Source organism: Plectropomus leopardus, chromosome 9 (assembly GCF_026936395.1).
Source record: "Plectropomus leopardus strain MGB_pleo_1.0 chromosome 9, ASM2693639v1, whole genome shotgun sequence".
NCBI classification, from domain to species: domain Eukaryota; kingdom Metazoa; phylum Chordata; class Actinopteri; order Perciformes; family Serranidae; genus Plectropomus; species Plectropomus leopardus.
The window spans coordinates 17,598,858-17,620,405 of record NC_142184.1 but is presented as its reverse complement, the minus strand read 5'-3'; the positions used below and the strand labels follow the sequence as shown (position 1 = coordinate 17,620,405).

Sequence of the window (21,548 nt, the reverse complement as noted above, 5' to 3'; positions counted from 1 at the left end):
GACGTTTTTTGGAAAGGTCATATTTTGACATTTTTGCCATACTATAGCCTTGCCTTTTTGGTTATTGTTTTCAACATGCATCATTTTGGCGTTTTTCGCCATTTTTGCAAAATTCTTTGCTATGGCGTGTCTTGGCACGCTATTTCATGCTGTTTTGAGGTGTTTTCAACCGTTTTTGGAAAAGGTACTATTTTGACATTTTTGCCATACTATAGCCTTGCCTTTTCGGTCATTTTCTTCAACATGCATTATTTTGGTGTTTTTGGCCTTTTTTGCAACATTCTATGCTATGGCATGTCATATTTTGACATTTCACAACATCGAACTTGGACATTAACCCAAATGCACGACTCGAGAGATACAAGTATCAAACAAAACGATTTATGAAACAAAGTGCAACAAAAATACTCTCACACAGTGGAATGGAAAAAACTAAAAATCACTTGACAGAGGAAGGAAAAACTTTAATCACTAAAAAACAGAAATAAGGAAATAACTACTACTTGAAAACAAAGAGATAACAAAATAACAAACAAAACTTGACTTGAATAGGATTCTTCGCATGGAAATGCCGCTGGTTGAATGATTCGAAGGCCAGGACGAACTGGCACAGAACAAAGGAAGACGCCAACTTTATATACACATTGTAAGAGCGAACAGGCGGAGAAATCAGGAAAGGGTCGACAATCATACTGACGGGAAACACACAAAGGAGGAAGCAAGGCTCCTGAAACGAGATGAGAGTTAAAATTTCAAAATAAAAAAGGAAGTTACGAGACAACAGACACAAAAGGAGAAAAAAAACAAAATGACTTCTTGGACATGACAACATTTTTGCCATACGATAGCCTTGCCTTGTCGGTGAGTTTTTGAACATTCATTATTACTGTGTTTTTGTCTGTTTTTTTTTTAAATTCTGTGCTATGATCTGTCTTGGCACGCTATTATATGCTGTTTTGAGGTGTTTTCAGCTGTTTTTAGAACATGTCATATTTTGACATTTTTGCCATACTATAGCCTTGCCTTTTTGGTCAGATTTTCAAAATGCATTATTTTGGTGTTTTTGGCCCTTTTTGAAAAAATTCTTTGCTACGGCGTGTCTTGGCACGCTATTTTACGCTGTTTTGAGGTGGTCTCAGCTGTTTTTGGAACATGTCATATTTTGACATTTTTGCCATACTATAGCCTTGCCTTTTCGGTCATTTTTTCAACATCCATTATTTTGGTGTTTTTGGCCATATTTGCAACATTCTATGCTATGGCATGTCTTGGCACACTATTTTACGCTGTTTTGAGGTGTTTTCAGCTGTTTTTGGAACATGTCATATTTTGACATTTTTGCCATACTATAGCCTTGCCTTTTCGGTCATTTTTTCAACATCCATTATTTTGGTGTTTTTGGCCCTTTTTGAAAAATTCTTTGCTATGGCGTGTCTTGGCACACTATTTTACGCTGTTTTGAGGTGTTTTCAGCTGTTTTTGGAACATGTCATATTTTGACATTTTTGCCATACTATAGCCTTGCCTTTTGGGTCAGTTTTTTCAACATGCATTATTTTGGTGTTTTTGGCCCTTTTTGCAAAGTTCTATGCTGTGACATGTCTTGGCACGCTATTATGTGCTGTTTTAAGGTGTTTTCAGCTGTTTTTGGGACATGTCATATTTTGACATTTTTGCCATACTATAGCCTTGCCTTTTTGGTCAGATTTTCAAAATGCATTATTTTGGTGTTTTTGGCCCTTTTTGAAAAAATTCTTTGCTACGGCGTGTCTTGGCACGCTATTTTACGCTGTTTTGAGGTGGTCTCAGCTGTTTTTGGAACATGTCATATTTTGACATTTTTGCCATACTATAGCCTTGCCTTTTCGGTCATTTTTTCAACATCCATTATTTTGGTGTTTTTGGCCATATTTGCAACATTCTATGCTATGGCATGTCTTGGCACACTATTTTACGCTGTTTTGAGGTGTTTTCAGCTGTTTTTGGAACATGTCATATTTTGACATTTTTGCCATACTATAGCCTTGCCTTTTCGGTCATTTTTTCAACATCCATTATTTTGGTGTTTTTGGCCCTTTTTGAAAAATTCTTTGCTATGGCGTGTCTTGGCACACTATTTTACGCTGTTTTGAGGTGTTTTCAGCTGTTTTTGGAACATGTCATATTTTGACATTTTTGCCATACTATAGCCTTGCCTTTTGGGTCAGTTTTTTCAACATGCATTATTTTGGTGTTTTTGGCCCTTTTTGCAAAGTTCTATGCTGTGACATGTCTTGGCACGCTATTATGTGCTGTTTTGAGGTGTTTTCAGCTGTTTTTGGGACATGTCATATTTTGACATTTTTGCCATACTATAGCCTTGCCTTTTTGGTCAGATTTTCAAAATGCATTATTTTGGTGTTTTTGGCCCTTTTTGAAAAAATTCTTTGCTACGGCGTGTCTTGGCACGCTATTTTACGCTGTTTTGAGGTGGTCTCAGCTGTTTTTGGAACATGTCATATTTTGACATTTTTGCCATACTATAGCCTTGCCTTTTCGGTCATTTTTTCAACATCCATTATTTTGGTGTTTTTGGCCATATTTGCAACATTCTATGCTATGGCATGTCTTGGCACACTATTTTACGCTGTTTTGAGGTGTTTTCAGCTGTTTTTGGAACATGTCATATTTTGACATTTTTGCCATACTATAGCCTTGCCTTTTCGGTCATTTTTTCAACATCCATTATTTTGGTGTTTTTGGCCCTTTTTGAAAAATTCTTTGCTATGGCGTGTCTTGGCACACTATTTTACGCTGTTTTGAGGTGTTTTCAGCTGTTTTTGGAACATGTCATATTTTGACATTTTTGCCATACTATAGCCTTGCCTTTTGGGTCAGTTTTTTCAACATGCATTATTTTGGTGTTTTTGGCCCTTTTTGCAAAGTTCTATGCTGTGACATGTCTTGGCACGCTATTATGTGCTGTTTTAAGGTGTTTTCAGCTGTTTTTGGGACATGTCATATTTTGACATTTTTGTCATACTATAGCCTTGCCTTTTTGGTCAGATTTTCAAAATGCATTATTTTGGTGTTTTTGGCCCTTTTTGAAAAAATTCTTTGCTACGGCGTGTCTTGGCACGCTATTTTACGCTGTTTTGAGGTGGTCTCAGCTGTTTTTGGAACATGTCATATTTTGACATTTTTGCCATACTATAGCCTTGCCTTTTCGGTCATTTTTTCAACATCCATTATTTTGGTGTTTTTGGCCATATTTGCAACATTCTATGCTATGGCATGTCTTGGCACACTATTTTACGCTGTTTTGAGGTGTTTTCAGCTGTTTTTGGAACATGTCATATTTTGACATTTTTGCCATACTATAGCCTTGCCTTTTCGGTCATTTTTTCAACATCCATTATTTTGGTGTTTTTGGCCCTTTTTGAAAAATTCTTTGCTATGGCGTGTCTTGGCACACTATTTTACGCTGTTTTGAGGTGTTTTCAGCTGTTTTTGGAACATGTCATATTTTGACATTTTTGCCATACTATAGCCTTGCCTTTTCGGTCATTTTTTCAACATGCATTATTTTGGTGTTTTTGGCCCTTTTTGCAAAGTTCTATGCTGTGACATGTCTTGGCACGCTATTATGTGCTGTTTTAAGGTGTTTTCAGCTGTTTTTGGGATATGTCATATTTTGACATTTTTGCCATACTATAGCCTTGCCTTTTTGGTCAGATTTTCAAAATGCATTATTTTGGTGTTTTTGGCCCTTTTTGAAAAAATTCTTTGCTTTCTGGCGTGTCTTGTACGCTTATTTTACGCTTGTTTTGAGGTGGTCTCAGCTGTTTTTGGAACATGTCATATTTTGACATTTTTGCCATACTATAGCCTTGCCTTTTCGGTCATTTTTTCAACATCCATTATTTTGGTGTTTTTGGCCATATTTGCAACATTCTATGCTATGGCATGTCTTGGCACACTATTTTACGCTGTTTTGAGGTGTTTTCAGCTGTTTTTGGAACATGTCATATTTTGACATTTTTGCCATACTATAGCCTTGCCTTTTCGGTCATTTTTTCAACATCCATTATTTTGGTGTTTTTGGCCCTTTTTGAAAAATTCTTTGCTATGGCGTGTCTTGGCACACTATTTTACGCTGTTTTGAGGTGTTTTCAGCTGTTTTTGGAACATGTCATATTTTGACATTTTTGCCATACTATAGCCTTGCCTTTTGGGTCAGATTTTCAAAATGCATTATTTTGGTGTTTTTGGCCCTTTTTGAAAAAATTCTTTGCTACGGCGTGTCTTGGCACGCTATTTTACGCTGTTTTGAGGTGGTCTCAGCTGTTTTTGGAACATGTCATATTTTGACATTTTTGCCATACTATAGCCTTGCCTTTTCGGTCATTTTTTCAACATGCATTATTTTGGTGTTTTTGGCCCTTTTTGAAAAATTCTATGCTGTGACATGTGTTGGCACGCTATTATGTGCTGTTTTGAGGTGTTTTCGGCTGTTTTTGGGACATGTCATATTTTGACATTTTTGCTATACTATAGCCTTGCCTTTTTGGTCATTTTTTCAACATGCATTATTTTGGTGTTTTTGGCACTTTTTTAAAAAAAATCTTTGCAGTGGCGTGTCTTGGCACGCTATTTTACGCTGTTTTGAGGTGTTTTCAGCTGTTTTTGGGACGTGTCATATTTTGACACTTTTGCCATACTATAGCCTTGCCTTTTTGGTCATTTTTTTCAACATGCATTATTTAGGTGTTTTTGGCCTTTTTTGCAAAATCCTTTGCTGTGGTGTGTCTTGGCATGCTATTTTATACTGTTTTGAGGTGTTTTCAGCCGTTTTTGGGAAGGGTTCTATTTTGACATTTTTGCCATACTATAGCCTTGCCTTTTCGGTCATTTTTTCAACATGCATTATTTTGGTGTTTTTGGCCCTTTTTGCAAAATTCTATGCTGTGACATGTCTTGTACGCTTATTATGTGCTGTTTTGAGGTGTTTTCAACTGTTTTGGGACATGTCATATTTTGACATTTTGCCATACTATATCCTTGCCTTTTTGGTCAGTTTTTCAAAATGCATTATTTTGGTGTTTTTGGCCCTTTTTGAAAAATTCTTTGCTATGGCGTGTCTTGGCACGCTATTCTATGCTGTTTTGAGGTGTTTTCAGCCGTTTTTGGGAAGGGTTCTATTTTGACATTTTTGCCATACTATAGCCTTGCCTTTTTGGTCATTTCTTCAACATGCATTATTTTGGTGTTTTTGGCCCTTTTTGCAAAATTCGATGCTGTGGCGTGTCTTCGCACGCTATTTTATGCTGTTTTGAGGTGTTTTCAGCTGTTTTTAGGACATGTCATATTTTGACATTTTTGCCATACTATAGCCTTGCCTTTTAGGTTATTTTTTCAACATCCATTATTTTGGTGTTTTTGGCCCTTTTTAAAAAAATCTTTGCTGTGGCGTGTCTTGGCACGCTATTTTACGCTGTTTTGAGGTGTTTTCAGCTGTTTTTGGGACAGGTCATATTTTGGCATTTTTGCTATACTATAGCCTTGCCTTTTTGGTCATTTTTTTCAACATGCATTATTTTGGTGTTTTTGGCACTTTTTGAAAAATTCTTTGCTATGGCGTGTCTTGTACGCTTATTTTATGCTGTTTTGAGGTGGTCTCAGCTGTTTTTGGAACATGTCATGTTTTGACATTTTTGCCATACTATAGCCTTGCCTTTTGGCACAGTTTTTCAACATGCATTATTTTGGTGTTTTTGGCCCTTTTTGCAAAATTCGATGCTGTGGCGGGTCTTGGCACGCTATTTTATGCTGTTTTGAGGAAGTTTCAGCTGTTTTTAGGACAGGTTCTATTTTGACATTTTTGCCATACTATAGCCTTGCCTTTTTGGTCATTTTTTTCAACATGCATTATTTTGGTGTTTTTGGCACTTTTTGAAAAATTCTTTGCTATGGCGTGTCTTGGCACGCTATTTTATGCTGTTTTGAGGTGGTCTCAGCTGTTTTTGGGACATGTCATATTTTGACATTTTGCTATACTATAGCCTTGCCTTTTTGGTCAGATTTTCAAAATGCATTATTTTGGTGTTTTTGGCCCTTTTTTCAAAATTCTATGCTGTGACATGTCTTGGCACGCTATTTTATGCTGTTTTGAGGAAGTTTCAGCTGTTTTTAGGACAGGTTCTATTTTGACATTTTTGCCATACTATAGCCTTGCCTTTTTGGTCATTTTTTTCAACATGCATTATTTTGGTGTTTTTGGCCCTTTTTGCAAAGTTCTATGCTGTGGTGTGTCTTGGCACGCTATTTTATGCTGTTTTGAGGTGGTCTCAGCCGTTTTTGGGAATGGTTCTATTTTGACATTTTTGCCATACTATAGCCTTGCCTTTTTGGTCATTTTTTCAACATGCATTATTTTGGTGTTTTTGGCCCTTTTTAAAAAAATCTTTGCAGTGGCGTGTCTTGGCACGCTATTTTACGCTGTTTTGAGGTGTTTTCAGCTGTTTTTGGGACGTGTCATATTTTGACACTTTTGCCATACTATAGCCTTGCCTTTTTGGTCAGATTTTTTTCAACATGCATTATTTAGGTGTTTTTGGCCTTTTTTGCAAAATCCTTTGCTGTGGTGTGTCTTGGCATGCTATTTTATACTGTTTTGAGGTGTTTTCAGCTGTTTTTGGGACATGTCATATTTTGACATTTTTGCCATACCATAGCCTTGCCTTTTTGGTCATTTTTTCAACATGCATTATTTTGATGTTTTTGGCCTTTTTTTGCAAAATTCTTTGCTGTGGTGTGTCTTGGCACACTATTTTATGCTGTTTTGAGGTGGTCTCAGCTGTTTTTGGGACATGTCATATTTTGACATTTTTGCTATACTATAGCCTTGCCTTTTTGGTCAGATTTTCAAAATGCATTATTTTGGTGTTTTTGGCCCTTTTTTCAAAATTCTATGCTGTGACATGCCTTGGCACGCTATTATGTGCTGTTTTGAGGTGTTTTCAGCTGTTTTTGGGACATGTCATATTTTGACACTTTTGCCATACTATAGCCTTGCCTTTTCGGTCATTTTTTCAACATCCATTAATTTGGTGTTTTTGGCCATATTTGCAACATTCTATGCTATGGCATGTCTTGGCACACTATTTTACGCTGTTTTGAGGTGTTTTCAGCTGTTTTTGGAACATGTCATGTTTTGACATTTTTGCCATACTATAGCCTTGCCTTTTGGGTCAGTTTTTCAACATGCATTATTTTGGTGTTTTTGGCCCTTTTTAAAAAAATCTTTGCTGGGCGGGTCTTGGCACGCTATTTTATGCTGTTTTGAGGAAGTTTCAGCTGTTTTTAGGACAGGTTCTATTTTGACATTTTTGCCATACTATAGCCTTGCCTTTTCGGTCATTTTTTTCAACATGCATTATTTTGGTGTTTTTGGCCTTTTTTGCAACATTCTATGCTATGGCATGTCTTGGCACACTATTTTACGCTGTTTTGAGGTGTTTTCAGCTGTTTTTGGAACATGTCATATTTTGACATTTTTGCCATACTATAGCCTTGCCTTTTTGGTCATTTTTTCAACATGCATTATTTTGGTGTTTTTGGCCCTTTTTGCAAAGTTCTATGCTGTGACATGTGTTGGCACGCTATTATGTGCTGTTTTGAGGTGTTTTCAGCTGTTTTTTGGACATGTCATATTTTGACATTTTTGCCATACTATAGCCTTGCCTTTTCGGTTATTTTTTCAACGTGCATTATTTTGGTGTTTTTGGCCCTTTTTAAAAAAATCTTTGCTGTGGCGTGTCTTGGCACGCTATTATGTGCTGTTTTGAGGTGTTTTCAGCTGTTTTTGGGACATGTCATATTTTGACATTTTTGCCATACTATAGCCTTGCCTTTTCGGTTATTTTTTCAACATGCATTATTTTGGTGTTTTTGGCCCTTTTTAAAAAAATCTTTGCTGTGGCGTGTCTTGGCACGCTATTTTACGCTGTTTTGAGGTGTTTTCAGCTGTTTTTGGGACGTGTCATATTTTGACACTTTTGCCATACTATAGCCTTGCCTTTTTGGTCATTTTTTTCAACATGCATTATTTAGGTGTTTTTGGCCTTTTTTGCAAAATCCTTTGCTGTGGTGTGTCTTGGCATGCTATTTTATACTGTTTTGAGGTGTTTTCAGCCGTTTTTGGGAAGTGTTCTATTTTGACATTTTTGCCATACTATAGCCTTGCCTTTTCGGTCATTTTTTCAACATGCATTATTTTGATGTTTTTGGCCTTTTTTTGCAAAATTCTTTGCTGTGGTGTGTCTTGGCACGCTATTTTACGCTGTTTTGAGGTGGTCTCAGCTGTTTTTGGGACATGTCATATTTTGACATTTTTGCTATACTATAGCCTTGCCTTTTCGGTTATTTTTTCAACATGCATTATTTTGGTGTTTTTGGCCCTTTTTGCAAAATTCTATGCTGTGACATGTCTTGGCACGCTATTATGTGCTGTTTTGAGGTGTTTTCAACTGTTTTTGGGACATGTCATATTTTGACATTTTTGCCATACTATAGCCTTGCCTTTTTGGTCAGTTTTTCAAAATGCATTATTTTGGTGTTTTTGGCCCTTTTTGAAAAATTCTTTGCTATGGCGTGTCTTGGCACGCTATTCTATGCTGTTTTGAGGTGTTTTCAGCCGTTTTTGGGAAGGGTTCTATTTTGACATTTTTGCCATACTATAGCCTTGCCTTTTTGGTCATTTCTTCAACATGCATTATTTTGGTGTTTTTGGCCCTTTTTGCAAAATTCGATGCTGTGGCGTGTCTTCGCACGCTATTTTATGCTGTTTTGAGGTGTTTTCAGCTGTTTTTAGGACATGTCATATTTTGACATTTTTGCCATACTATAGCCTTGCCTTTTAGGTTATTTTTTCAACATCCATTATTTTGGTGTTTTTGGCCCTTTTTAAAAAAATCTTTGCTGTGGCGTGTCTTGGCACGCTATTTTACGCTGTTTTGAGGTGTTTTCAGCTGTTTTTGGGACAGGTCATATTTTGGCATTTTTGCTATACTATAGCCTTGCCTTTTTGGTCATTTTTTTCAACATGCATTATTTTGGTGTTTTTGGCACTTTTTGAAAAATTCTTTGCTATGGCGTGTCTTGGCACGCTATTTTATGCTGTTTTGAGGTGGTCTCAGCTGTTTTTGGAACATGTCATGTTTTGACATTTTTGCCATACTATAGCCTTGCCTTTTGGCACAGTTTTTCAACATGCATTATTTTGGTGTTTTTGGCCCTTTTTGCAAAATTCGATGCTGTGGCGGGTCTTGGCACGCTATTTTATGCTGTTTTGAGGAAGTTTCAGCTGTTTTTAGGACAGGTTCTATTTTGACATTTTTGCCATACTATAGCCTTGCCTTTTTGGTCATTTTTGTCAACATGCATTATTTTGGTGTTTTTGGCACTTTTTTAAAAAATCTTTGCAGTGGCGTGTCTTGGCACGCTATTTTACGCTGTTTTGAGGTGTTTTCAGCTGTTTTTGGGACGTGTCATATTTTGACACTTTTGCCATACTATAGCCTTGCCTTTTTGGTCATTTTTTTCAACATGCATTATTTAGGTGTTTTTGGCCTTTTTTGCAAAATCCTTTGCTGTGGTGTGTCTTGGCATGCTATTTTATACTGTTTTGAGGTGTTTTCAGCCGTTTTTGGGAAGTGTTCTATTTTGACATTTTTGCCATACTATAGCCTTGCCTTTTTGGTCATTTTTTCAACATGCATTATTTTGATGTTTTTGGCCTTTTTTTTGCAAAATTCTTTGCTGTGGTGTGTCTTGGCATGCTATTTTACGCTGTTTTGAGGTGGTCTCAGCTGTTTTTGGGACATGTCATATTTTGACATTTTTGCTATACTATAGCCTTGCCTTTTTGGTCAGATTTTCAAAATGCATTATTTTGGTGTTTTTGGCCCTTTTTTCAAAATTCTATGCTGTGACACGTCTTGGCACGCTATTATGTGCTGTTTTGAGGTGTTTTCAACTGTTTTTGGGACATGTCATATTTTGACATTTTTGCCATACTATAGCCTTGCCTTTTTGGTCATTTTTTCGACATCCATTATTTTGGTGTTTTTGGCCATATTTTCAACATTCTATGCTATGGCATGTCTTGGCACGCTATTTTACGCTGTTTTGAGGTGTTTTCAGCTGTTTTTGGAACATGTCATATTTTGACATTTTTGCCATACTATAGCCTTGCCTTTTTGGTCAGTTTTTCAAAATGCATTATTTTGGTGATTTTGGCCCTTTTTGAAAAATTCTTTGCTATGGCGTGTCTTGGCACGCTATTCTATGCTGTTTTGAGGTGTTTTCAGCCGTTTTTGGGAAGGGTTCTATTTTGACATTTTTGCCATACTATAGCCTTGCCTTTTTGGTCATTTCTTCAACATGCATTATTTTGGTGTTTTTGGCCCTTTTTGCAAAATTCGATGCTGTGGCGTGTCTTCGCACGCTATTTTATGCTGTTTTGAGGTGTTTTCAGCTGTTTTTGGGACATGTCATATTTTGACATTTTTGCCATACTATAGCCTTGCCTTTTTGGTCATTTTTTCAACATGCATTATTTTGGTGTTTTTGGCCCTTTTTTCAAAATTCTATGCTGTGACATGTCTTGGCACGCTATTATGTGCTGTTTTGAGGTGTTTTCAGCTGTTTTTGGGACAGGTCATATTTTGACATTTTTGCCATACTATAGCCTTGCCTTTTTGGTCATTTTTTTCAACATGCATTATTTTGGTGTTTTTGGCCCTTTTTGCAAAGTTCTATGCTGTGGTGTGTCTTGGCACGCTATTTTATGCTGTTTTGAGGTGTTTTCAGCCGTTTTTGGGAAGGGTTCTATTTTGATATTTTTGCCATACTATAGCCTTGCCTCTTCGGTCATTTTTTTCAACATGCATTATTTTGGTGTTTTTGGCCCTTTTTGCCAAATTCTGTGCTGTGACATGTCTTGGCACGCTATTTTATGCTGTTTTAAGGTGTTTTCAGCCGTTTTTGGGAAAGGTTCTATTTTGACATTTTTGCCATACTATAGCCTTGCCTTTTTGGTCATTTTTTTCAACATGCATTATTTTGGTGTTTTTGGCACTTTTTTAAAAAATCTTTGCAGTGGCGTGTCTTGGCACGCTATTTTACGCTGTTTTGAGGTGTTTTCAGCTGTTTTTGGGACGTGTCATATTTTGACACTTTTGCCATACTATAGCCTTGCCTTTTTGGTCATTTTTTTCAACATGCATTATTTAGGTGTTTTTGGCCTTTTTTGCAAAATCCTTTGCTGTGGTGTGTCTTGGCATGCTATTTTATACTGTTTTGAGGTGTTTTCAGCCGTTTTTGGGAAGTGTTCTATTTTGACATTTTTGCCATACTATAGCCTTGCCTTTTCGGTCATTTTTTCAACATGCATTATTTTGGTGTTTTTGGCCCTTTTTGCAAAATTCTATGCTGTGACATGTCTTGGCACGCTATTATGTGCTGTTTTGAGGTGTTTTCAGCTGTTTTTGGGACATGTCATATTTTGACATTTTTGCTATACTATAGCCTTGCCTTTTTGGTCATTTTTTTCAACATGCATTATTTTGGTGTTTTTGGCACTTTTTGAAAAATTCTTTGCTATGGCGTGTCTTGGCACGCTATTTTACGCTGTTTTGAGGTGTTTTCAGCTGTTTTTGGGACGTGTCATATTTTGACACTTTTGCCATACTATAGCCTTGCCTTTTTGGTCATTTTTTCAACATGCATTATTTTGATGTTTTTGGCCTTTTTTTTGCAAAATTCTTTGCTGTGGTGTGTCTTGGCATGCTATTTTACGCTGTTTTGAGGTGGTCTCAGCTGTTTTTGGGACATGTCATATTTTGACATTTTTGCCATACTATAGCCTTGCCTTTTTGGTCAGTTTTTCAACATGCATTATGTTGGTGATTTTGGCCATATTTGCAACATTCTATGCTATGGCGTGTCTTGGAACACTATTTTATGCTGTTTTGAGGTGTTTTCAGCTGTTTTTGGGACAGGTCATGTTTTGACATTTTTGCCATACTATAGCCTTGCCTTTTCGGTCATTTTTTTCAACATGCATTATATTGGTGTTTTTGGCTGTTTTCACAACATTCTCTGCTATGGCGTGTCTTGGCACACTATTTTATGTTGTTTTGAGGTGTTTTCAACCGTTTTTGGAAAAGGTATTATTTTGACATTTTTGCCATACTATAGCCTTGCCTTTTCGGTCAGTTTTTCAACATGCATTATTTTGGTGTGTTTGGCCAAATTTGCAACATTCTATGCTATGGCATGTCTTGGAACACTATTTTACGCTGTTTTGAGGTGTTTTCAGCTGTTTTTGGAACATGTCATATTTTGACATTTTTGCCATACTATAGCCTTGCCTTTTTGGTCATTTTTTTCAACATGCATTATTTTGGTGTTTTTGGCCTTTTTTGCAAAATTCTATGCTGTGACGTGTCTTGGCACGCTATTATGTGCTGTTTTGAGGTGTTTTCAGCTGTTTTTGTGACATGTCATATTTTGACATTTTTGCCATACTATAGCCTTGCCTTTTCGGTCATTTTTTCAACATGCATTATTTTGGTGTTTTTGGCCCTTTTTAAAAAAATCTTTGCTATGGCGTGTCTTGGCACGCTATTTTACACTGTTTTGAGGTGTTTTCAGCTGTTTTTGGGACAGGTCATATTTTGGCATTTTTGCTATACTATAGCCTTGCCTTTTCGGTCATTTTTTTCAACATGCATTATTTTGGTGTTTTTGGCCCTTTTTGAAAAATTCTTTGCTATGGCGTGTCTTGGCACGCTATTTCATGCTGTTTTGAGGTGGTCTCAGCTGTTTTTGGAACATGTCATGTTTTGACATTTTTGCCATACTATAGCCTTGCCTTTTGGGTCAGTTTTTCAACATGCATTATTTTGGTGTTTTTGGCCCTTTTTGCAAAATTCGATGCTGTGGCGGGTCTTGGCACGCTATTTTATGCTGTTTTGAGGAAGTTTCAGCTGTTTTTAGGACAGGTTCTATTTTGAAATTTTTGCCATACTATAGCCTTGCCTTTTCTGTCATTTTTTTCAATCTGCATTATTTTGGTGTTTTTGGCCCTTTTTGAAAAATTCTTTGCTACGGCGTGTCTTGGCACGCTATTTTATGCTGTTTTGAGGTGTTTTCAGCCGTTTTTGGGAAGGGTTCTATTTTGACATTTTTGCCATACTATAGCCTTGCCTTTTTGGTCATTTCTTCAACATGCATTATTTTGGTGTTTTTGGCCCTTTTTGCAAAATTCGATGTTGTGGCGTGTCTTCGCACGCTATTTTATGCTGTTTTGAGGTGGTTTCAGCTGTTTTTTGGACATGTCATATTTTGACATTTTTGCCATACTATAGCCTTGCCTTTTGGGTCAGTTTTTCAAAATGCATTATTTTGGTGTTTTTGGCCCTTTTTGCAAATTCTATGCTGTGACGTGTTGGCACGCTATTATGTGCTGTTTTGAGGTGTTTTCAGCTGTTTTTGGGACATGTCATATTTTGACATTTTTGCCATACTACAGCCTTGCCTTTTTGGTCAGATTTTTTTTCAACATGCATTATTTTGGTGTTTTTGGCCTTTTTTGCAAAATTCTTTGCTGTGGTGTGTCTTGGCACGCTATTTTATGCTGTTTTGAGGCGTTTTCAGCCGTTTTTGGGAAGGGTTCTAGTTTGACATTTTTGCCATACTATAGCCTTGCCTTTTCGGTCATTTATTTCAACATGCATTATTTTGGTGGTTTTGGCCGTTTTTGCACAATTCTATGCTGTGACATGTCTTGGCACGCTATTATGTGCTGTTTTGAGGTGTTTTCAGCTGTTTTTGTGACATGTCATATTTTGACATTTTTGCCATACTATAGCCTTGCCTTTTTGGTCATTTCTTCAACATGCATTATTTTGGTGTTTTTGGCCCTTTTTGCAAAATTCTTTGCTGTGGTGTGTCTTCGCACGCTATTTTATGCTGTTTTGAGGTGGTTTCAGCTGTTTTTGGGACATGTTATATTTTGACATTTTTGCCATACTATAGCCTTGCCTTTTCGGTCATTTTTTTCAACATGCATTATTTTGGTGATTTTGGCCGTATTTGCAACATTCTATGCTATGGCGTGTCTTGGCACGCTATTTTACGCTGTTTTGAGGTGTTTTCAGGTGTTTTTAGGACAGGTTCTATTTTGACATTTTTGCCATACTATAGCCTTGCCTTTTCAGTCAGTTTTTCAACATGCATTATTTTGGTGTTTGTGGCCTTTTTTGCAAAATTTTTTGCTGTGGCATGTCTTGGCATGCTATGTTATGCTGTTTTAACGTGGTTTCAGCTGTTTTTAGGACATGTCATATTTTGACATTTTTGCCATACTATAGCCTTGCCTTTTCGGTCATGTTTTTCAATCTGCATTATTTTGGTGTTTTTGGCCTTTTTTGCAAAATTCTTTGCTGTGGTGTGTCTTGGCACGCTATTTTATGCTGTTTTAAGGTGTTTCCAGCCGTTTTTGGGAAAGGTTCTATTTTGACATTTTTGCCATACTATAGCCTTGCCTTTTCGGTCATTTTTTCAACATGCATTATTTTGGTATTTTTGGCCCTTTTTGCAAAATTCTATGCTGTGACATGTCGTGGCACGCTATTATGTGCTGTTTTGAGATGTTTTCAGCTGTTTTTGGGACATGTCATATTTTGGCATTTTTGCCATACTGTAGCCTTGCCTTTTCGGTCATTTTTTCAACATGCATTATTTTGGTGTTTTTTGGTCTTTTTTGCAACATTCTATGCTGTGGTGTGTCTTGGCACACTATTTTATGCTGTTTTGAGCTGGTTTCAGCTTTTTTTGGGACATTTCACGTTAGCCTTGCCTTTTCGGTCATTTTTTTCAACATGCATTATTTTGGTGTTTTGGGCCTTTTTTTGCAACATTCTATGTTGTGGCGTGTCTTCGCACGCTATTTTATGCTGTTTTGAGGTGGTTTCAGCTGTTTTTAGGACATGTCATATTTTGACATTTTTGCCATACTATAGCCTTGCCTTTTCAGTCATTTTTTTCAACTTGCATTATTTTGGTGTTTTTGGCCTTTTTTTTGCAAAATTCTTTGCTGTGGTGTGTCTTGGCACACTATTTCATGCTGTTTTGAGGTGTTTTCAGCCGTTTTTGGGACAGGTCATATTTTGGCATTTTTGCCATACTATAGCCATGGTCATTTGGTCATTTTTTTCAACATGCATTATTTTTGTGATTTTGGCCCTTTTATCAACATTTCATGTTATGGCTTATCTTGGCACGCTATTTTATGCTGGTTTGAGGTGTTTTCAGCCATTCTGGGGACAGGTCATACTTTGACATTTTTGCCATGCTTTATAGCCTTGCTTCTTCGGTCATTTTTTCAACATGCATTATTTTGGTGTATTTGCCCTATTTGCAGTATTCTATGCTATGGCATGTCTTGGTATAAGCAGACTAGCTACAAGTGTCAAAATTTGACGTCCCAAAAACAACTGAAAACCACATTAAACGGCATGTAGAGATACGCCATAGCAAAGAATGTGGCAGAAACAGCCAAAAACACCACAATATAGCATGTTGAAAAAAAGTAATGAAAATGTCATACTATCGTATTTTGAAATTGTCAAAGTTTGAAATGTCCCCAAAACAGCTGAAAACCACATAAAATAGCATGCCGAGGCATTCCTTAGCATAGAATACTGCAAAAACGGCCACTGTAATATAGAATATCAAAAAAACAGAAAATGCCATAAGGGGAAAAATCACTAAATTTGTCATGTCCCCCAAAAACCTGAAAATTGCAAAAAATGGCTTGCCAAGACACGCTGAAAACAGCCAAAAACACCAAAAAACGAATGTCGAAAAACTTACTCAAAAAGCAATAATATAGTATGGCGAAAAATGTCAAAATATGACGTCCCAAAAATAGCTGAAAAACGCATTAATAGCGTTAATAGGCACGCCATAGCAAAGAATGTGGCAAAACAGCCAAAAACACTACAATTTAGCATTTGAAAAAATGATGGAAAATGCCACACTATAGTCTGGCAAAAATGTTAAAAAAATGACATGTCCCAAAAACAGGTGAAAACCACATAAAATAGCATGCACAGAAAGTTCCAAAAACAGCCAAAAACACTGTAATATAGCATGTTGAAAAAACGGCGGAAAAATGTTAAAATATGACATGTCCCAAAGCTGAAAACTGCATAAGATAGCGGGCTGAGACAAGCCATGCATAAAATGTTGCATAACAGCCAAAAACACCAGACAAAAAACAGAACAACAGAACATGCCATGCCGAAACATGTCAAAATTTGAGATGTCATCTTACTTTACTGTCATTTTCAGCTATTTTTTCAGCATGCTTCATTATGACATTTTGTGTCTTTTTTCAACATGGTATACTTTGAAGTGTCTCTACAAGCTATTGTATGCAGTTTTCAGGCATTCTGTTGACATGTCAAAAAATTAAGATTTTACAACATACTGTACTGTCTTTTTCATTATACTATGCTGTATGACATCAAATGGCTGATTTTACCATGTTTTCCACATGCTGTAGTATGGCGTTTATTTCTGACATAATACTGCACTGTTTCTCAAATGGGGTTGCGTATGTGAGATTTTAAAAAAAAAAAATAGCAGTCATACATAACTCCTAAAAAATAATTCCATTATAAAAAGTTCACTTGAACTAAATTAACCCAGAGTAGCATCAATCTTCAGCAGTCATACAGTCTTTCTTTTACAAATCCAGCGACTTACCAGCTGCTCCTCTGCTCCGAAGACTTGTCTTGCTCCGCAGAGTTTCATTGTCACTCACAAACAGTGAGGAAGGCTTGGCATGCTCGATGACGGCATGCTGTTTTTCTAGCCTGTTCTGGTAGTCTTCCTGTGCACCCTCTTTGTTGCTCCAGGCAGCGCTGACAAGTTCCGGGCTTGAATTGACACCACCCACTCGGTCTCCCCATGGAAACACTGGAGAGATCGCCAACTTTCAAGGAAATCTTAACTGCAGTCCTTAATCTTCTTTAGACATGTCGACCTGACTGTTTTGCTCCTCAGCCGGCACTAGGACAACCAGCCTCCTGACATCCCTGTGAAGGATGGTGGCCTGAATCTGGTCTCTTTTCACACACAGAGTGTTGATGGATTCCGTTCCCCTTCAGGGGTTTTGTCAGGGGCAGGGGAACACAGTAGCTGAGGTAGATCCTGACGCTGGCATCCTGTACAATCTCTCTCCTGTCTGGGTTTACACTGATGACTCTGCCAAGCATGAACTGCCCCCACAATGCATTCTGGTCGCATTACCAGACAATGCCCCCAATGCTGACGTTCCTCTCTGCGGTGTGCCACTTGCTCCTGATTAACAGAAGTTGGAACCAGCGAGTTAGCACCACTGCCTCCAGAACCTGGTCACTTCTGACTGCAAAGCGTTCTCTTTACAACACCTACTGCAGCTTCTGCAGCTCCTTTAGCTGGATGGATATGCCACGTCCACTCTGTCCCATTTACAGCTACAGTCTCCTCCAGAGCCCCTTTACTCAGGCCATCCAGGAACTTGTAAAGCTCCTGTAAGTCCAGTTTCTCCCCGATGAAACTGGTGCCTGGGTCGCACCAGATCTTTCTCAGATGTCCTCATAGGTCTGTAAACATTTGATAGGCCATCCATTTCTTGATGAAAAGAGTGATGATTTTCTAAAGAGGTCTATTGTTGTGAACTGGAATGGTGCATCAGGTTTAGTTCTCTCTGACGGTAAGTCACCCACAGTCTCCTGCAGGTCACGCAGCCACCAACCACCCTTTATGACCCATGCCTTTCTCCTCATCTTGAGTAGGGTAGCAGCGACTCTGTCATGACTTTCAGAGTGGGCCTCCCAGGCTAACAGCGTGGACGCCCAGGCATCATGGGGCAGGATAGAGACCAAAACTTTGTCTTCTTTGAAGGCTTGCCCTCATCCACCACAAACCAACAGCCCTGAGTCTTGGTCTCTGTACACTACCAGCCTGTCTGTAGTAGGGCTGGAGAAGGTTGGGCCCTCTTGTGCTGCAAGAAAAATGACTCTAAGGGCATCTTCCCATTCTCTCATTGAGATGACTCCTGATGAAGAGACTGCCTCACACTTTTTTATCATTATTTTTTTGGGCTTTTATTGCCTCGAATTGACAGGACAGTGTAAGCGTGAAAGGGGGAGAGAGAGAGTGGGAGACATGCAGCAAAGGGCAGAGGCCGGATTTGAATCTGCGGCCACTGCGGTGAAGACACAGCCTCTGCACATGGGGCGCCGCTCTATCCACTGAGCCACCAGACTGCCTCCCACTTTTGACTGTTCATGGCTTGGTTTTGTTCTGTGAACAGTTTTTCTGCTTTCCAAATCCATGCGACTGTCCTTACAAGTCCGGTTAGAACACTGAACTGTGTGATGTCCACAAGGCCTCTAACGGCTGACCCTGCAGGCAGCCTCACTTGCTTTTTGGGGACTTGATTGTAATTTTGCTTTAGTTGTTGTTTGTTTGCCTTGGCCCTTGTCAGTACAGCAACAAATGACTTCTTTTGCAACATACTGATACTTTCTTTGGTGCTGGTTGCAAGGTCTTTGGCTGATTTGATTGGTCACTTGTTCACTGGCAAGCTTAAGAAATTTGGCCCACTTTGCCATTCTGAGTCCTCCTTCTGGTCTTGAGGGCCAGCTACCCTGGTGATGACATCAGCAACATTTTGAGGACCAAGAATCCACCACCAGTCCTGGATCTGCGTGTTGTTCTGAATTTCTCCGATCCAGTTAGCAAAGAAAGTTTGGTAGCCATAGCTTTCTATTTGTATCGCACCAAGGACTGTTTGGCTGTCGACGAAATGGTACCACCTCCCTACTTGGATTCGGCTGTGCAGCTCAAAGTTCTTCTTGAGGCGTGATGCAAACTCTGTATTGCACATCTCAACTTTGACGACGTCACCTTTTTGATCCAAGAAGGTTAGCTTGGCTTTCGATTCCACCAGCTTGATGATTGGACCTTCGCTGGAGTTGCACTTCAGGTACATCAACCGCTTCATAGGCCTGCTCGCTTCCATCACAGTATGTGATAGCCAAAAGTTCACCAGTGAAGCATGAGGGAGTTAATGCTCAGTTAGACTTGACATTGCCAAGTTGCCGAATCTTCAAAGAGCATGATTGCGTCCTCCCTGAGCCCGTCTGAGAGTGCTGTGTCCTAGGTATCCTTGAGTGGACAGATTTTTGTTCTTTGCTTCTTGAAATGCTCGACATAGCAGGATAGCTCCTTTCTGCTTTACAGGAGTTACCAGGCCAACTGAGTCGTACAGTCCTGACACTTGGCTGAGCAGCTCTTTCCATGTTAAGGGGTTTGGCATTTGGACCCTGATTTGCTCATGTAGGAGGTCTCGACCAAGTCACATTTTTTTCCTTCTCTTTGAGAAGTTAATTGAAACCATGACGTTGAGCTTGTCCTCTTCCACCATGTAGTGCAGGCTGAGTGCTTTGTTTTCCTCTTCGCACATTTGGTTTGGTAAGACCATGGTGTTTGCATTGGTTTCTAGCTTTGCTTTGGTTTCTAGTTTGTTGCATTCCTTCCTCTTACTTTGCCCTGAGAAGACCCAAGGTTAGAGTAAGAATTCTCCAGCTTTCAAAATCTGCTCCACATTTGCTGTGATGGTTCACAGTTGGTCGGGATTGTTTTGGGATGTGAGAATGTCATCAACATAACTGTCATGTAGGAGTACTTTTTGCTCCTCTTTAAGGTAAGTGAAAGGAGAGAGGATAACCTTTGACAAACTAGTCTCATAGGGGGCGCGACAGAGTGCTGGTTAGGGGCGATCAGATGACTAACATACCATACCATTCCAGTTGACGATGGTGTCTTTGGACAGTTTAACTACGGCCCGTCGGTCGACCATGTCATGCACTTGAGCAGTGTCGGTAGTCTTGCAGTCAGGCTCTCTGACTAGCTGTTTCTCTGTTCTGAAGAATGTAGTGTCGACTGTTTGTTTGATGTATGGCAGGGAAGCTGGATCCTCCACCCAAGGATATTTGGTGTGCCAATACGGCTCTTTGCTGTGGCTGTCCTCTGTGACGTAGGTGAGTCTTCATTTTATGACTTCAAGTACTCTTTCCTCAGTAAGAGTCATCTCTTTGTCGCCTAGATGGCAGTTTCCACAGCACTGTGCCAATATTATCCCACCTCCACCACTGTAGAAAAACCTTTCAAAAAGGAGCAGAAAAAGAAGGAAACTATTTATATACATGTACTAAATATATGCTACTTAAATCCATGTAATAAAAATAGAAACACATTTTAAACCCATTTACAATCACCATAAACACATATTCCCACATCTAATAAAGTGCAATTAGCAAATAATTACCACTTTAGTCTAAAATAAGAAAATAATTGAATTTTGTATTTAATGAACGGTACATTAATTTGGTAACTGTTGAATTCATTCATTTTTATCTGTGTCTTTATCATATTTAATGACTGTTAAGTTCTTTCTGTTTAACAAGTCTTTTTCACATATTTGAATCAATGTCAAATTATGAATTAAGGAAGTATTTATAAAAATATATATTTAAAAATTAAATTACGAATTTTTTCTCTACCAGCATCATCAATAAACTGACTGCGCACAAATCTATGCATCCTCTCTACACACCAATGTGAACCAGGAACATTCCTGCAGCTAACAATCACCGCCACCACTGCTGCGCTTTAACACGCTATACACTGATATATTTACAACAACCCGGTGACGTTTACCAGTAAACAAAAGAAAGTCCATGAACGTGCGTAACGCCAGCGCTAAATTAACCCAGCGCGGCAGCAATCTTCAGCTGTCATACAGTCTTTCTTTTACAAATCCAGCGGTTTACCGGCTTTCCTCTGCTCCGAAGACTTGTCTTGCTCCGCACTGTTTCGTTGAAAGTCGCTCGCAAACAGTGAGGAAGGCGTGGGGTGCTCCATGATGGGATGATGTTTTGTAGCATGAATCTATTGTAGCCTGTTCCGGTTGTCTTTGTGTGCGTCTTCATTATCGCTCCGGGCAGCGCTGACAAGTTCCGGGTTTGACTTTACACACACCCGTGCCTAGAGAGTAAATGCAACCCCTCCTGGCCGTGCGCCGCACCTTGCGCTCAAATTATCTGCTGCTTAACTAGCAGAATGGACATTGGCACCCCGTAAAAAAGCATTTGCGACATGCATTGCAGATTGTCTAAATAGGATCCTTGGAAGTAATTTCACATCATTTAAAAAGTTCTAACAAAGAATTGGTATAGTATGTCATAAAAGGTAAAATAAAGACATGGTGTGTGTATTTTTCTTTGAATCCTCAACTATAGGATGACCCCCTAAATTGGCACTAAATTATTATAACTATAAGAACACCTGATATATAATTTATGTTTCAAAATACTATAAAATGGTAAGTTTAGCTCAGAGGGAGTATATATTCCAAATAGTGCCCCCCCCAAAAAAAAAAATTA

At 38.5% G+C, this 21,548-nt stretch overlaps 1 long non-coding RNA gene across 2 annotated transcripts; it reads right to left on the bottom strand.

Annotated features, from left to right (window-relative positions):
• Nucleotides 1-359: 359 nt before the first annotated feature.
• LOC148188716 (uncharacterized) lies at nucleotides 360-21,173 on the bottom strand. Of its 2 annotated transcripts, none has more exons than XR_015777488.1 (3): nucleotides 20,937-21,173; nucleotides 16,819-20,267; nucleotides 360-727 (listed from the first exon to the last, which is right to left on the bottom strand). It is a non-coding gene; the product is annotated as an uncharacterized LOC148188716 (long non-coding RNA). The 2 variants fall into 2 exon arrangements; XR_015777489.1 differs by lacking the exon at nucleotides 20,937-21,173 and adding an exon at nucleotides 20,824-20,927.
• Between the last annotated feature and the right edge of the window lie 375 nt (nucleotides 21,174-21,548).